General features: G+C 39.7%; 1 long non-coding RNA gene across 1 annotated transcript in view; it reads right to left on the bottom strand.

Moving 5' to 3' along the window:
• LOC106028832 (uncharacterized) overlaps positions 1–15,736 on the bottom strand; it is a 164,451-nt gene extending 148,715 nt beyond the window's left edge. The window contains exon 1 of the long non-coding RNA XR_010048017.1: positions 15,632–15,736. This is a non-coding gene — a long non-coding RNA (uncharacterized LOC106028832). The remainder of the gene's footprint in view (positions 1–15,631) is intronic.
• Positions 15,737–16,337: the final 601 nt, after the last annotated feature.

Here is a 16,337-nt window from a genome sequence, read left to right as displayed (position 1 = left end):
AGCATCTACATCTTGAAGCTTCTCTTATATCAAAGAAAAATACATAGAAAGACTAGAGAAAAAGTGTAAATCTGTTGTCTCCCATGTACCCTTATCTCACTAACCTCAAATACCCTCCCATCTGTTTGCTCCCCACTTACTCATTAGCCCGCTGGTATCTGGTTTCCATCACTGCTAAACTACTACTGCCAAGATAAGCAGCAACTTCATCCAACCCTATAAAGTCCACAGGAAACTCAGTCTTCATCCTACCTGACCTCTGTCTTGAATTACACGTATCTGATCACAACCTCCCGGACACTCCTGTCCGCTCCTTTCTCCTAGCTCCATTCCTCACGCCCCTCTTCCTTCTCTCTTGCTCCTCCTGTCTCCGTTAGGTGATTTCCTCCCCTTGGCCAGTTTTGACATCTTGCATTCATGAGAGGATTTGATCCACTTCTTATTCCTCACCCTTTTGTCAGATGACTCCTGTGACTTAAAATTTACCTTGAAAAATTAACTTTCAAGTCTTTATTTACAGAATTGATATTTCTATAGTTTCAAGTCTCAGTATTCAACTGTGTGTTCAACATTCCCCAGAGATCTCACAGAGGCATCAAACACAACATATCCAATATGGACTTTGCTCTTTTCCTTAAGCCTGCTCTTCTTATGCTTTCTGCCTCGGTGAGTAGCACATTTCCCAGCACAGCCAGCTCTTTGTCATTTCTTAGGTGGCTCTTTGGCACTTCAACAGTTACACTTGAAAGGCTACAAAAGGTGTCCCACGAAAAGGCTATAAAGAAGGCAGAGTTTTCGCTTTGACTTTAGAAAAGAATAGGCCCTCTTTTCTCTACTTTACACAAGATTAACCTGAGCCCCAGAAGTCCTAAGTTCCCACAGCAAGTAAGAAAATGCGACCAAGACTGGAATGCAGTATGTACGGTCCTGAAGGCAGCACTTCTTCCTCCACACCTTCCTCCCTCCTAAATCATCGCTTTGCTAGTACTGGTTACCAGACTTCTTGTTGGTGAGAACGTCTTTGCTTTACTATAAACCACCCTGATAAAAATGATCCAGTGATTATTTTTGAGATGTCAAATTGAAAATGTACAGATTCCACAAGACGAAGAAATTGCCAAGTTGTGATTGCACAACCCAAGCAGTGCAGGGAACCAAGGCGGCCAAATGTGTGTTGGAAAAACCACAGATGTCATCTGGGAATGCTCAGAGGCCCGGGCTTTCGAGCTGAGGCAGTCCTGCTTCCACCGGAACTACAGCCTTATAAGGCCACACCAAGGCTGTGACTTCCTCAGCTGAATCAACCTGACACAGTGCCCATTCCCTGAGCTCACTGGGACCCCACTGCCTGAGCAGCGGCTCCGTCATGGAAAGAATGCCACTGAAGGGAGGTCTGGTTCAGTCTCCATCCTGAGCTGGATCACAAACACCCACCTTGTCATAAAGTGCAGTGAGTCTTACAATGGGAAGATGGGGGAGACAAGACGTGGGCCGGGAATGAAGATAATTAGGGCCCCCTGAGACATTAGTCACAAGTCTTATTCCTTCATCTCCCTTTACACATTTATTTGGGAGCAGCAAACTCTATAAGGGTGAAAAACAAAGTCCTCTCAGCCAGGAATGTGTTCTGAGGTTCACAGAAAGGCTTCTCCTCCTTGCCTTGGGGCTTATAGGCCGCTGCTAACAGCTGTGTGTCTTCCTGTGAACAGATCAGACAGCACATGTTCACGGGTAGAAAGGACTCCAGGGAACAAACTCCACCATTTGTTTGACTTGCTTCATTAAACATACTACCATCATACCAAAACTCTAAGAAAATAAAAAGGCACTTAGAAGAAATCGGCTAGGCACAGAGCTCTACGTTCTGAGAGCTCACACTCACCAGCAGTGGGAAAAGACAGAAGAAGCCTGCAAAGATAAGTAGAAAAGAATGCTTTAGAAAATGGAATGCTCACACTGCGGCCAACTCACTCTGCTGCCAAATATTGATTACTCTCTACAGATTATGGAAAATATTTGTCCAAGCTGCTCCCATTTCATCTACAAGAATAGTCAGGATGTAATAAAACATGTGTTCTGAACATTCCCCCAGAGGTAAATTTCTGGTGTGTATATGCTAAGGTGCTAGGAAGAGGTAAGGAAAGTTTTGCAAGGATACCAGTAGTCTTTCCAAAGGAAAGAGACTACAAGTCCCTCATGGAAATTCAGCAGGGTGGATTTGTGTTACTCCAACAAAGATCCAAAATAAGAAGGAGATACCAGCTCCCCCAAAAGAAAGAGACTGAGTAAAAAGAGATTGAACCAGTGAGAAGGCCCTTGCATCAAGATGGGACTCAGAGAACAGGAGCATTTCTGGTCCCTTGAGGCTGTAACTATCAGGGATGATACTGACCCAGCCCTACTGGTACAGCTCAGTCCCAGGAAAGGTAGATAGAAGAGAACCCAAGGGAATTCTAACTACCATCTTTTGCCTCAGGCAAGAGTGTTTTGTTTTGTGGTGCATTCCTGAGTGTTAAAGTTTTTATGTAGATGTCCCCACAAAGTCTCACTCAGAGATAGAGCTTTTCAGAGGTGGCAGGATGTACAGTATGTGAATATGGATTAAGGGTGTGATCATTAAATTAGTCCACTGTTTGATTTAACATAGTTCTGGACCTGGATAATGGGAAGGCCCACCCTGTGTGTGAGTGGGACAACCCCAAAAAACTTGTAGCTTGGATGGATAAAAAGAGAAAAGGAGGTTGCTACTTGCTAGTTGTTCCCTCCTACTTGCTCTGCCATGAACTGTTTTCTACCTCTGTGATGCTGTTCTGCCATCTGCCACTGCCTTGGGCCACTCTGCCTTGGTGGCAAGCTGTCTGTGGACTGAAATCTCTACAGTCTGCGTGTTGAATTAACTTTTCCTTCTTTAACTTTGAGGGTTAGACATTTTGTCTCACAATGATAAAAGTAATTAGAATATTGGGTCAGGAATAATGGACAAGTACAGTGGCTGGGGTAGCTGTTGGAAGAAATACACCCCTCCCTCAATTTCCACATCTGATTTGCATTGTCTTGGGTAGAAGGTTTGTGCTTCCTCTCTTGATTTGCAACCAGGAACTTCATGGCAAAACAACCAGCTTCAATGGCTAGTTCAATGCCTTATAGATCTCCTAGTTCTCTGGAGTGCAGAAGGCATGCGGACATGTCTCATGTTTTTCAATGTGTCCCGCTTTTACAGAGAAGGGAACTGACCCAAGATACCAACTGCTATAATTTTGAATTCATCTCTGTGATTGAACCACAGCCTCACCTTAACTATTCCCTGCCAATGATAAGGGTTGTGGATGGGAAGACATTTCCTCCAGATCCCATTAGCAGAATCCTACAGCACTGACCAGCAGGTCTTGAGCCCTGTACATGTCATCTAGCCTAACCATGAGTAGAATAAGATAGCCCCTCTAGAAGGAAAGAGATGATTTTAGGGTCATTAACTCTCCACCCAATACCCTCTCTATGCAAACTTGATAGCAAAAATTTCAGTTCATCCAGTTCTCATTGTATGCAAAGTATTTTGCAGTCATTCATGTTATTCATCTACTTAGACATTCAATACCTTTATTGAGCAGCGATATGCCAGATGTTCCCAAGGAGATAAAGATACAGCAGAGAATAAGAGGAAAAAATCTTGTGTAGGAAGAGAGACTATAGAAGAAGAACAACAACAAGAGGAAGAGGAAGAACAAAAATAAGAATATACATAAAACTAAAACAGAGTGAATGGGAATGGAGGAGTCTATTTTATAAAAAGTATGGAGGAAAATTCCCTCTGAGGAAATGATCATAGGGGTCTCCAGCCCAAATCTGTGTTCTTAACCATTATGGGTTTGGCGTCAAGGTAGAACCCAGAAAGCTTTTCCAATTACTTTCTAAAGTCAAAGAGAAAATTCTGGCTTATTTACAGCTTGGTCTTGCTGACACCTTTTGTGGCCTTTTCAGTGTAACCCTTGAGGTGCCAAGAAGCCACCTAAGAAATCACAAAAGGCTGGCTGTGCTGGAGAATGTGCTGCCTCCTGGCTTCCCTGTCCACAACACACATTCACTCCCCAGCCCAACCACTGGCTGGCTTGTTGTCAGCACGGGGCTCTCTCTGAAGCCTGTGAATCTCAGCTGCCTCTTTTCAGGAGGCTGCCTCTTCTCAGGAAGCTGCCACATCTAAGCAATGTATATTAAGGCCAAAACCTTGAAGAAACCCACCAGATCCTGTTTGTTCAAAAGATATGGTTAGGAAAATGTTAGTTAGGCAGAACAAAAAGTGGGGTCTTTCACCAGCTTAGATCTGGGAATGCTCAAGAGTAGTCAGTGTTGATGTGAAAATAATAACCCTGTCAGAGCTTCTAATGGAAACCTGAGTCACCAATAGCTGCCACCGTTATTAGCTGCAGCCCCATCTCCTTGACTGCTGAGTGCTCTTAGCCTGCAAATTGCTTTTCCTTAAATAGTCCTTGATGCTTAATAAGTCCTCAAAAGGAAAGTATTGCCAGTACTATTATTAAAATCCATAAAAACCAGCATCATCATAAACACTGTTCATATCCCAAAGTTCTAGTACTTACAAAAAGTGGGTAATAACAGGGACCTCATGAAGGTGCATTTCCCTGAATAGTTAATCAACCTGAGCAGAAGTCCCCAAGGGAGAGGAACTAAGACCAGTCTTCAGCAAGAAAAATTGTGACTCACTAAACCCATAAATATTTATGTTGTTCTAGCTGCAAAGAACATTTTTCTCTTTTGGGTAATGATTGAGCCCCATAAATAGATTTTAGACATCTACTGCTTTACCAAAAATAAGCTAGTAGAGCTGGCAGATACACTGCTAAATTTTCTGATTCATTTGATCTTTGCCTTCTTTCTTAAGTAGCCCCAATCCAATCCCAATTGTTTAGGTTCCGGTTCCATCCAAAACTCATGTAATAGTTAAAGATCACATCCAGTAAACTTGTAGTTTCCTCAACTTTAAATCCTTTTGCTCTGTCATCAATAAGTTTTTGGATTGAGTTTTAAACTTTCTTTACTCAGCAGAAATCTGTGCAAGTAGTTTCATCCCTGGTGCATAATTCAAATATCTATTTCATTGAGCCTTGCAATAACTGCCTGACCGTGCAAGTTTTGCATAACAATCTTCTAAACTGACAGCTGACCTAACCTCTGGAGGGCAGAGATAGCCCTGATTATCTCAATCCATATAGAATTCCAGCACCATTCTTAATGCTACCTGAAAATGGTTATTATAACAGTTTGTAATATGATTCAATATAGTGCGAGAGTTATTTTTCACCCATTTTTCCCACTCAACCAATGGAGCAATCTTTCCTATACAAGCTAGAATTTACATCTGATAAGGATTTGATATACCATCACTATCCTCTTCCTATTCTCTAGAGCTGATAGTTGACTAAATAAATGACCAAGTTCAACACCTGTGAAATGTTTAGTGTTATCACAAATGAGTGTGGGCACTTAATTAAATTCAAGGTGGTACTTTGTTCCTGAAGATTCAAGCTCTACAGCCTACCAAATCTGAGAGAAATTTGAGGAGCTTATAACAGCCACCCCAGCAAACAAATTTAGTTTCCTTACTTCTACCCTAGTGAGTTTTGATTGACCAAGTCTTCTGTGGTAGTTAACTGATTGTGTCAGCTTGAATAACAAATGTCCAACTAACTGAACTAGCATAGTTCTGGGTATGGCTAAGAGAATTTACTGAAGACAGAAGATCCACCCTGAGTGAGCGGTACCAACCATTAGGCTTGTACCCTGGAAGGAATAAAAGGGAAATAAAGCAGGAAGGCTCACTCCTCTCCAGTCTTCACCTTCACTTTAGTTGCCATCTCCTGACTTCCAGTGCTGACTCTTTGGCCTCTCACACAGAATTTCAGCTGCCCATAATAGACACTTTGACCTCCAGATACAGACCCATATAGTACAAGCAGAGTACAGTGGGCTCCAGGCCTTTGATCATTCACTGGACTCTTCAGCTACCCAGAGTGCAGACAGCGCTTTTGCACTCTTCAGCACCTGACTCTGGGTAGTCACTGTAACTGTACATTTTAAATATATATATATATATATATATATATATATATAATATATACTATAAAATATATATATGAAAAATATATGCATATATATTTGTTGGTTGGGGAGGAGTCTTTTTAAATTATTTTTAATTTTAAAGAAAATAAAACCAAGCAAAATAAAACAGAACAAAATCGATCAAAATAAAATAGTATAAGTGACACAGTACTTCAAAACAATATGAAATCAACAACGGTTACCATAATGCCTCTTGTCGTCTGCAAAATAATCATAGATAGAAAAAAGCAGACAAAACAGACCAGAATAGAACCAATAAAAACAAAACAATGAATGCAATAAGGACTTCAAAACAAGACAAAAGTAAATCCAAAATAACTACCATCATATGTCTTGCTATCTTTGAAATAGCTGCCCAGGACATCAGCTATAACAAAGTCAAACAACACAAAGGAGAATAAAACCCAACCCAACAAAACAATGAAACTGATACAGAACTTCAAAACAAGATAATAGAGAATTAACAGTGACTGCCACCTCCAGAAGGAGATCCCCACTACAAGTCATGCTGTGTACCATGATCCTCTGAATAGATGATCAGACTACCAGCCCTAGACCTGCAAAGTCAGTGAAACACCGAACACCAAAAGCATCAAATTGCATTTCACCTCAATAGCTATCCTCACAGCCTATGTTTCTGGAGATCAGCTGATAGCTTATGAGGAAAGAGGGGGTGGCTCTTCTTGATTCCTATCCCATGTTCCAAAAGGGGCTAGGGTCTGGCTTTCCCCCAGCAGCAGCAGCCAGTCCTTAGTGCTGATTTTCAGGGAGGGCTTGCTTCTTGTTAACTTCTTGTTCTCTTCCCCCATAGTCCACGAATGGCCTTACTCATGAGAAAAGTCTAGGATCTGCCTGTCCCTCCCAGCAGCAGCAGCCTGGGCATGGTGCTGGCTTGCAGGGAGGGCTTGCTTCTTGTTGACTTCTTGTTCTCTTCCCCCACAGTCCATGAATGGCAGTGACTCACAGGAAAAGGCTAGGGTCTGGCTATGCCCTGGTGGCAGTGGCTCATGCATGGCACTGGTTCACAGGGAGGGCTGGGCAGGGTGGGGGGAGCGTCTTTTTGAGATAGGGTTTCACTGTGTAGTTCAGGCTAGTCTTGAACTCACTTATCTTTTCTTTTGTTTCTTCTTTCTTTGAGACAGGGTTTTATTATGTAGTTCTGGACAGCCTCAAACTCACAGTGATCCTCCTTCCTCAGCCTCCCGAGTGCTGGGATTATAGGCATGCACCCCCATGCCCACCCCCTTTATACGTTTATATGTTTTACATTAAATCAGTTTCTTCAGTGAGCACTGACTGATACATCATCTTAGGCATGTAGTATGTCCTTGATAAAAACTTCCAGAGTGGTCAGGCCCTCATCAGAAATTCTCTTAGCATTTACAATACAAAATATATTTAGTAAGAGGGCAAAAACAGTGCTTTATCAGGTTAGCTGCAATAACTTTCAAAATATGCTTTATATGTTAGACTGTACTGCATTTTCTCTTCTTTTTGATGGGAAAAGTTAGATAAGCCACATATGTAGAATTAACCTAAAAATCAAATACAGGAGTAAAAATCCACATAGAGTAATCAAGTAAACAAGTGCTCAAGACCCTTTCCTCCTGATGGTTTCCTGCCATTCTCCCTAACCCAAATTGTAGCATTTCCATTTTTCCCCTTACTGTTAAGGACTAGTTTCTGACCTTGTCTTAGAAGTCCCTGCTCAGTCCATGATCTTAGTTAGATTTATAACTTCTCATGGTTCACAGAAAGAATAAAGGTGACAAAATACAAGTATCCTCCTCCTAGTATAGGCAATCTCTTTCTCTGCTATCTGTGCCAATGGCCATCTATCCCTGTGTAAATCCTTCTAGGCCAACATGTGGAAGCACCATGAGTTGTGTCTTTCTTAGGATGAGTCAAATCTCCCTCTATGCAAGCTTCTTCCACTTACTGTTCTCCTGACCTCTCTTCTCCTTTCTATGCTACTCATTTCCACTATGTGAGCATTCACACCACTTTCCCAACAAAGACCCAGTATGAAGTGTGCTGATGTGTCAGCCTCTCCGTAGTTGTGACTCTCTCAGTACTAAGTGGTCAATATCTCTGTTAAGTAATGCTTCTGACTCTGGACAATATTCTGGATGTGATCTGAAAATGTAGAGCACAGTGGAGCTATTTTTGCTCATGATCAGGACAATACTGTCGAACCTGTATCAATAGCCCAGAAGAGATTAATAGTTTACTAGCTGAATTTCAATGCTATCAGATGCTAGAATAATGATAATAAATTCTTTTGGCATTTTGGCAAAGATTTCCATCACGAAAATTTTCTCCATATACTTAGACTAGTTCATAGCTAGCTTATCATGATGACCTATGCTTCCATAACAACAATAGATTTTTTTTAACAATAATGTTTTTTAATGGAAACAATTTGGAGTTTTTAAAAATCCTCTAACAAGATTCTTTAATGAGGCAGTTCACTGTGTCTTTTTTTATCACTTCTACTGTGTAGTTATATAAATGCTTTGGGCGGGGGGCTTTCCAAACACGGTTTTTGTTTGCTGTCCTTTGCATCTCCAGGTACACCTCTTGGCTCTGCTAAGGATCTGCTAGATACCAGATGTGAAAGGTGAAAGGAAAACAGTGAGATGATGTGAAGGACAGCCACTGACCGGGAAATTAGGACGCCTAGAATCTAACCTTGGCTCTGTCGTTAGCTCCCTGTGAGACTCCAGGCTAACCATTTAATTGTTCTCAGCACTTTTTTAAATTAGTAAAGTGAAGAACCCATCTAGATAATCAGCTTGGTCCTGCTCCTATGACAAAAGTGTCTGTGACATGTTTCCATTGAAAAACAAATGCTATTCTTTCTGGGTTTACTGGAAAGATCTCCACAGTGGAGCAGTGCAGTAGCCTAATAAGCAGAGAGATGGGAAGACTGGAATCGCCTTTAAAACAAATGGCCCTTATCTCAGGGACCACCCTCCCTGAACCTTTCTCGCAAGTTCTTTATGAGGCTTGTAACTGAAAACAGGCACAGTCCCGACTCACTCTCTCCATTCTCTATGCACACTGCATATACCGCATTCTTTTCCTTACTCCTCAGGTCCAGCATGGCATTCGCACCCATGAACACTGAGGTAAGAATTTCACTACTTCAGCCCCTCTTTTGCACAAATGAAACTATGGCTCCAAGACAGTAAACTGAGTCTATGCAACCAGTAGCTAGAACTGTATTAAAAAATAAAGATTGTTAAACAGATACAGGGAGATAGATCTTTCACAAATGGGAAGAAATCCAAGACACTTGTAGCAAGGGGAGCTGGGCAGGAGAGGCAAAGTAAAAAGAGGTAATATGTGTCACGTGCATGCACCAAATACCCACCATGAATTGAGGTGTTGTGTATCATAAGTATGAACTAAAAGTAATAACAATAATAATGAAAAGGAGGAAAGGAGGAGATGGGTGGGGTGGAGAAGGGGAATGTAAAAGAATCAAGATGCATTGTATACACACACTCACACCCTGCGATGAATGTAAACTTCATGGATTGTAAACAGGTACTAGTAAAATAAAATTTAAAAAACATCTGGGTCACATCTTGACATATTCAGTGCTTTCAGCACTATTTTTACATAAAAGTACCCTTAAATAGAAACATAAAATTTATATATTAAAAACTACAAAACACTATCAAAGGGCATTAAATAAAGCCCAAATAAGCAGAAAAATATCCTATGCTCAAAGATTGGAAGATTTAACATTGTTAAGATAGCAGTAATTCCCAAATTAATATACAGATTTAATGCAATGATTACCAAAATTTTATTTTTAAGATAAATTTATATAGAGAGGCCCAGGATTGAGAAGAGCTATAACAACCTTATAAAAGGATACAAAATTGAAGGATTCACATCCTAATTTCAAACTTACTAAAAAGCTACAGTAATCAAACAACATGGTGCCAGCATAAAAGCAGATACATCAACCAATAAGATAGAATTGAGATGTTCACATTTTGTTCAGGCAGTTTTCAACAAAAAGGCTAAAGCAGTTCAATAGAAAAATAATCGTTTTTATAAACAGTTCTGGACCACTGGATATACACATGCAAAAGAATAAATTTGTAGTTCTACTCTACATGATGCACATAAATTAACTCAAAATGGATCACATATCTACGTGCCAGTAAAACTAGAGAATTCTTATGAAAAAAGCTACTATTCATAATCTTGTATTAGGGAATTGCCACTTAAACAGCAGAAAAAGTGATAAAAGTGTAAGTTGGATGTCTTGGAATTCATCAAAATTTGAAACTATTATCCTTTGAAGGATATTATCAAGAAGATATTGTAATAATGAAAGAGAAAGAAAGTGCTCAAAAGGAAAGAACAACTGGGATAGGGGAAAAGGGAAATGGAAGGAAGGAAAAGATTCTATGTATATAGGTAAACACATATAACTGCATGTATGTATATGTGTGCAAGACAGTAACTATACTACTAATTCTCTGCTAGTTCATCACAAGAACGGTTTGCACTGTCTTTGTTTGATTGTTTGATCATATTGATGCCTAGATCTTATAAACTGAACAACTATTTCTAAGATAACAATATATAGTCTATTTAGTGCTGATTTCTTTCTGTTTTTTTTTTTAATTCTGCATTATTTCTTTTTTACTGTTTTGCTTTTTCAAAATAAAAAATTTTAAAAAGGATATTATCAAGAAAGTACAAGGATGACCTATAGACTGGGAGAAAAATATTGAAAATAATCTAAGAAGGGACTGGTATCTAAAATGTATAAAGAACTTTTACAATTTAATAAGAAAAAAGGCAAATGACCCAGTTTTTATTCATGTATAAATGATTTGAATAAAAATAACCCAAGAAGTTATATGAATAACTAGTAAGCACATGAAAAGATGCTCAATACCACTAGTCATTAGATACATATAATTCAATACTCTAAAGAGATACTACTTCACCCCCAATAGAATGGCTAGAATTTTCTTAAACAGACAGAAGGGATATTCATACATTGCTGATGCAAATAGCATATAATACAACTACTTTAGAAACATTTTGGAAGATCATCATAATGTTAAATATACAACTACCATATGACCCTGCAACTCATTTCAAGATATTTATACAAGAAAAATAGAAACATATGTCCACTAAATAAATTATACATATAAAAATGTTCATGGTAGCATTATTTCAAATAGCTCAAAAGCAGACATACTGTATATTTCATTCAGCTAAAAAATGCATACACATGATATATCCATACTACAGAATATCAACCATACAAAGGAGTATAGTATCAATACATACTACAGTGCTACAACACAATACCTCTGTTCTACACATAATTATCTAAGTGTTGATCCTCAAAATATCCAATCCTTGAAAACATTTTCAAAATACATTATCCCTGAAAACATTATTCTAGGTGAAAGAAAGCAGGGAAGAAGTCCACATAGTATACGCTTCCACTCATGTGAAATATCCAGACCAGGCAAGTCTACAGAGCAAATAACAGGTTAATAGTTCTTCAGGCTTGAAGGAGTGGATCAGAGGAGATAAATGGAGAACGACTACATGTATGTACAAGGTTTCTTTTTGGATGATGGAAAAAACTAGATTATGGCAATTGTTAAATGATTCTGTATATATTATAAAAACCATCGAATTATACATTTTGAGCACATGAACCATATGATAAACTTTATCTCACTAACATAGAGGGGAGGAGGGGAAGGGAAGAGAGGGGACGAAGGGGATGGGAAGGCAGGGGGAGGGGAAGGAAGAGACAAAACCAGGGCAGGATGCTAGATGCCCTCTACCTTGAAAAATATGATTCGATTTCCAAGTCTGAGAAAACTTGAACAGTATGACAGTGTTTTTAATATGAATTACAAGTCACTCCTCAAATATATATATACTATAAAAATAGGAAATATTTGTAGATTTAAAAACAAGGTAAAATGCAAACAAAATGCAAAGTAAAGGCCAAGAGAAAAATGTAGTAATACATTTATTTCATTGATTCTTGCACATTACAGTAAAATTTTGCACCAAGTTACCTGGTGCCAAGAGAAAAGGCAGTGCAATGATAATGAAAAGGCAGATACAAAGTAATTGTTTATTTTCATGACAATGTGAAAAGGACAATCAGATGAGACATAGTCAGTTTCCACAGATATGTTCTCTCTTCTCTAAGAGCTCACAATTAGAGACAAATACGAACACGTGTGAACAATTAACATCAATAAGATAGTTGCTACAGGAAATGATGTACAAGCTACATAAAGGAATCCATAAAGGAAGGACTTATCATTCAGACTCGGGAGTGTGGGGAAACAAGGAAGGCCTCACTACGGTGCTGATGTTTGAGATGGGCTGGTGAGGAAGTTGGGAGAATATTGCATGCCTCTATCTACCGAGACTGAAACTGCCTGGCCCATTTGCTAAAATTCTTGTAAGATATTCTTGTATGACAAGAATACTGTGTCTGAAAACTGAAGATGGCTCAAGGCAGAGGGAAAACTGGAACCTCCCCATGCGTGGTTTTATACGCCACGCTGAAAACACAGGACTCTGACCTGTGGGCAGTGGGAGCCATTGAATGGCAGTCCCGCAGTAGGGAGAGTCTGGAATATAAAGTTAATGTTCAGAGCTAACCTAAGGAATTTAGGCTTTTGGGCAGGATGTAGTTTCAGTACTATGAAAGCTGAGGTAAGAAGATCACTATGAGTTTGAGGCCAGCCTGAACTGCCTAGTGAGATGCTGTCTAGAAAAAAAGAGAAAGAAAGAAGAAAGAAAGAAGAAAGAAAGAAAGAAAGAAAGAAAGAAAGAAAGAATTGACTTTTTGGCCTTTATATTTAAGACCAAAGGGTAGTAATCCCAGATGTGTTTAGCTACTCATATCAGTGATTTATATAGGAAGACATATAAATCATACCGGAAGACATAGTTAATTTGGGATTATAGGATACATGAGCTCCATTGTAATTATCATAGCTTTCTACTGAGCCCATGACATTCCTACATGATGCTACTTGCAGTTCAGGGGGATTAAGTCACCATCAGAGTAAATCTGTAGTCATGAAATTGTGAAACCCATATAGATTGCAACCGGCCTCAGTGGAAAGAACACATAAATGAAGTTGAAGAAAAGCTTTCAACTCATACATCGATAGAGATAGAGATATTTAGAGAACATACACACACACACACACACACACACACACACACACACAGGCCATACGCTGTGCTGATTACTTTACACATTCTATATTCAAAGCAACCCAGGATGATAGGTATTATATTAATCCCACTCCATTGCCATGGATATCTATTTTCAGTAGTAAGTTTAATCTTTACTACTGGAATCACTGTAAAAACACTTCTTGTATTTCTGTCCACAGAGAAGGATTAGATACTATTCTCCTTAAATGGCATATGGAATATCTCAAGTCCAAAAGATTGGGTGACTCATTCAAGAAGTCAATAACAAACACAGGACAGAAATATTTCCTGATAGTTGGTCCAGTATTGTTTCCATCAAAGCCTTTTCCTCACATAAATAAAAAGTCATAATTTTGCAGGGAGCCATATTTGCTGTATTCCCTTGCCAATCTAACTTTTCACTCTTCCTGGTGGCATTATCTGACCTCTGTTGACATTATTTATTTGACCACTGTTATGGTTTGTGTCTAGATGTCCCTCCAAACCCTCAGGCAGTCATTGAGGTAGGCTTTTCAAAGATAACTGAATCCAGAGTTTGTCACTGATTCATGCTTCAATGCTGGGATTAAGGATGTTAATGTTACACCCTCCCCAGGGCAGGTAGCATATATATAATATGAGGCACAAAAAGAATCTTGTCCCTATTTCTATCCTTTGTTGCTTTTGATCTTTTCCCCTGCGATGAACTATTGCCCCTCTGCCAAGTGCTACTTTGCCTTGGAGCCATCAGATTATAGACTGAAACCTCTACAAACTGTGAGCCAAATAAACCTTTTCTCCCTTAACTTGTGGGTATTGAGTATTTTGCCTCAGCAATGAAAACAGTAACTAAGATAACAACCATACAACAAATGCCAATTTCATTACCCCATTACCATCACTGGGCCAAACATCCTTTCACTTAACTTTGCATAGAATAATGTTATTAGTCCATCAATTAGTCTTTACTGGCACTGTAGTTATCATCACATATTCTTCAACTGCTGCAGGACAAAGAGTACAAGCTGCCTACAACAAAGAGGACAGCAGTTCTTGGCCAAGAGCGACTTTGGCTTTTGCCAACAATGGATCTCCAAGGAGTCTAATGACGAAAGCACATATTCATACTTAAGAATTAATATTCTGTCTGTGGCAGAGAGAATATCCTCTTAACTTCAAAGAAGATCAAGGTCTGACACAGAAAAAACTGAGTTCTCTATCCTGCTATCTCTGTCAAGGAACTACCATCAGGCAGCTGGCAAGGCAACTTTCAGAAACCAGCTTCACCACTGAGCTCTTTCACACATGGCACCAAAACTTCTTTCCATCCCACTCCCTTGGAACTTCTCAATCACCATGGCAGAGCCAGATAACCAACCAGTTATCAGCCACTGTCTAGGACAGCTCTCCAAAATCCATCCACATGTGCTCACTAAATCAGTGCCCTGGGAAAATAGATAGGCATCATAACCATACCTTATCTCTTACCAGACTGAGGAAGGACTTTCCATCTTCTTTCCTTTCCTCCAGGCCCAGTCCCCTCAATTCACCTCAGAACTTCTCCAGGAGCTCATAAATGCAAAACTGCACTTTGAAGTTAGAGTGCCTCTGGCAGCATACTCCCCCTGCAAAGCATCCAAGGGCCTTCCCACTCTGATGCCAACTCAGGTCTCCAAAAATATCTTCAACAGCTTCTGTCCACACTGGATGTGCTCCCTGAATACACTGCACATTTTCATATATAGGCTTTTCCTATTGCTACTTAATTCACCCAGAATGCATCTGCAGATCATTTCATCCATACAACTAACTCTCAGTCTTTCTCTGAAAGCCATCTTGAATGTAACTCACTCCAGTGATGCTTTCCTTCAACTACTCCCATGCCAAACTAACCAGTCCTTCCACTGTCCCCCTAGACACTGCATTCATACAACTCAATAAGTATCAGAGCCAAGACTTGGGCCAAAATCTAAGGCTTTTGCTTAATCCTTAATCTGCTACATCATTTTACCAATGAAATCATGCTTTTATTCTGAATTCCCAGTGGCTGAGGGAACACGGTAAATGAAGAATGAAAGAATAAATGAAAAACTGCAGATATTTTCTACAATTCCCTCACTCCATTCCCAAAACTAGGACTTCTAAAGGAAATAAGATTTCTCCAACTTACAAGGTACAATATGTCCTACAATCAGTCCCATGTAGAGATTTATAGCACTGCATCATGTAATTCTGTAGACCCCCCCCCAGTGATATTCATGATGCCTACCTTGCCAGGGAGAAGGTAAAAAAGAAATAGCAGTATGTAATATCCCAAAAGAGGTCAGGCCCAAAGAAGCAGCTCCCTTTCAACTCCACAACTCACCTCTTAATCAGGACTCTGAGCATTTGAGCCCTCCTGAAGCCAAAGCCAAAAGCTTCACATGTTTGGAAGAAAGAAGCCAGAGTGTCCCTAGTAGTGTAAATATAGAAACAGATAGGACAAGCAGGTCCTAAGGACAGATGCCAAACCCATGAGCGTCAAAGAGCTTTGAGTTCTGAATTTACTCTCTGTCAAAGAAAAAATAAAAGAAGATAAAAGGGAAAAAAATAAACTTCTTGATTTTGTCCTTTCACAAAGAAACTTTTCAAGAAGAAGCAAGTAAAATCCCCCCAACTCACTGGGTGCTGAGCAGAATGCAGAGACATCAGCCTTGGAAGGAAGAATGAATAAGCAATTCAAAACAGGCTTTCCTGCCACAGGCTCAGCATCTCTTTTGCCAGCAATATTCTGTCTGCCAACCTACCTGCAAAGAAAGGGCCCATTTAAATCTCACATCCACCCAGGATGGCTGTTGTACAAAATGCACACTCACGGGCTCCTCTCAAAAACTGGTGGGGAAAAAGGTAGGAAGAAAAAGCAAAGGAAATATTCTGGCAGCTTCTAGACTTTAGGAATTCCACAAGCAAAAACGCTGCCAACACCTGCTTGACAG

The sequence above is a fragment of the Cavia porcellus genome, unplaced genomic scaffold (assembly GCF_034190915.1).
Source record: "Cavia porcellus strain 051 isolate PalLab524CR breed Dunkin Hartley unplaced genomic scaffold, mCavPor4.1 scaffold_6, whole genome shotgun sequence".
NCBI lineage: Eukaryota > Metazoa > Chordata > Mammalia > Rodentia > Caviidae > Cavia > Cavia porcellus.
The sequence above is the reverse complement of the archived record's forward strand: the minus strand, read 5'-3'. Positions and strand labels throughout refer to the sequence as shown.